Here is a 2,406-nt window from a genome sequence, read left to right on the forward strand (position 1 = left end):
CATTTCTGTCTCAATTCTAACTAGGAGGAATGTTAGATTTTTTTTTTTTTGAGGAAGATTAGCCCTGAGCTAACTACTGCCAGTCCTCCTCTTTTTGCTGAGGAAGCCTGGCCCTGAGCTAACATCCGTGCCCATCTTCCTCTACTTTTTATATGTGGGACGCCTACCACAGCATGGCTTGCCACGCGGTCCCATGTCTGCACCCGGGATCTGAACCGGTGAACCCTGGGCCGCCGAGAAGTGGAACGTGCGAACTTAACTGCTGCGCCACCGGGCCGGCCCCAGATTTTTTTTTTTTATTGTGGTAAAACACACCTAACACAATTTACCATCGTAACCATTTTAAAGTGTACAGTTCAGTGGCATTAAGCACATTCACACTGTTGTGTGCCATCACCACCATCCATCTCCAGAACTTTTTTCACCTTTCCCAAGTGACTACCCATTTGCCTTCCTCTCAGCGCCTAGTAGCCACCATTCTCCTTTGTCTCTATGAATTTGACCACTCTAGGTACCTCATTTAAGCAAAGATGCTATATCTTTTACTTTAAAAAACTGTGAAATATATCAAACATACAAAGAGTGCACAAAACATCGCTATGATTTAAAGAATACAGCCACGCGCCACATAACAATGTTTCAGTCAGTGATGGACCGCATATATGATAGTGGTCCCATGAGGTTAGTGCCATACAGCCTAGGTGTATAATAGCTATACCATCTAGGTTTGTGTAGGTACACGCTATGAGGTCCACACAATGATGCATTTCTCAGGTGTCCCCATCGTTCATCAGCGCATGACTGTAATTATAAGGTGACAGCCATATAACCACCTCTTGGGCACGAGATAGAAACACCCCTCTCCTTCCTTGTACAGCAGCAGTTCTCAACCCTGGTCCCACGTTAGAAACCCCTACCCAGCCCCTCAGGAAGCTTAGAAACATCCCCGTGCCTCCCCACGGTTCTGCACCCCAAGGATACTGGTTTAATCAGTCTGGGATGGAGACCCGGGCATCAACCTTTTTGAAAAGCTCCCAGAGGGGTTCTCTTGTTCAGTCTAGATTGGAAACCACTGCCCTGACTTGGGAGAATCCTTTCCTTGCTTGTCTTTTGTGGTAAGTTTTACTCCATACATATGCATCCCTAAACAATATATTTCATTTTGCCTGTTTCTGCAGTTTCTATAAATGGAACTGGGCTGTAAATATTCTTTCATGATCTGCTCTTGCACCACACTGTGCAAGGCGTCTGTGTTGTATGGCGTGGAGTGTGAATTCCGGCACTGGAATGCGCCTCAGTTTAGCCATTCCACTGTCCATGGACAGTTAGGTCACTCAGCTGTTACCACGATGTGCTGTGCGCCTGCGTGTACGCATTTCCTGGTTCAGTTATGCAAGAATTTCTGGATCAGAGTTTAGTGTCTTCATTTGACTAGCGCCTTAGTTTCCCAGGGCTGCCGTAAGAAAGTAAGACAGCCTGGGGGGCTTAAAAACAGAAGGTGACCCTCTCCCAGTTCTGGAGGCCAGAAGTCCGAGCTCAAGGTGTCCGCAGGGCCGTGCGCTCTCTGGAGGCTCTGGGGGAGGATCCCTCCATGCCTCTTTCAGCTTCTCGTGGCTCCAGGTGTTCCCTGGCTTATGGACGCATCACTCCAGTCTCTGCCTCCATCTTCACAGGGCCTTCGCCTCGTGTTTGTGTCCTCTCCTGACTCTTATAAGGACACTTGTCATTGGATTTAGGGCCCACCTGGATAATCTAGGATGATCTCCTCTCAAGATCTTTAACTTAATTACATCTACAAAGACCCTTTTTCCAAATAGTCATATTCACAGGTAGACATATTTTGGGGGGAGAGGGGGCACTATTCAACCCATTACGACTAAGAACTACCAAACGTTTTCAGATGGGTGTGGCTTGTTGGATATTTCCTTTTTAGGTGACCTTGGCCCCTTGCTGAGGAAGGGACAGACCTGCTCCCTCTAGAGAAGGGCTGGGGTTTAGGCAAGGCCCACCCTTACTCCTGTCTCATGTTGTAAATCTTGTGCCCATTAGATGTCATTCTGCTATCAGCCCAGCTCCTCTGGGCTTGGAGGTTGGGGGCACTCCCAGTGGTCAGCAGTTCTGGCAATGTGTCCTAGCCTTTTGCTCACTGCCACGTGATCTTGCGTAAGACATGTCTCCTCATTCAGACTCAGTTTCCTCATCTGTAAAGTGAGGCTTATCCCCGACCCAAAGATCAGAGATGCCAAGGGAGTCTCTGAACAGGAAACCCATGTCTGTCACTAGCTGGGAATTCTTGCTTTGTGGACGAGTTGCTGGTGGCCTCTAGCTCTCGTTCTGGACCTTGGGGTACAGGGCCCCAGCCTACACTCTCTTCACCCTCCAATAGAAATGGAGCCAAGCCTAGGA

The sequence above is a fragment of the Equus przewalskii genome, chromosome 15 (genome assembly GCF_037783145.1).
Source record: "Equus przewalskii isolate Varuska chromosome 15, EquPr2, whole genome shotgun sequence".
NCBI lineage: Eukaryota > Metazoa > Chordata > Mammalia > Perissodactyla > Equidae > Equus > Equus przewalskii.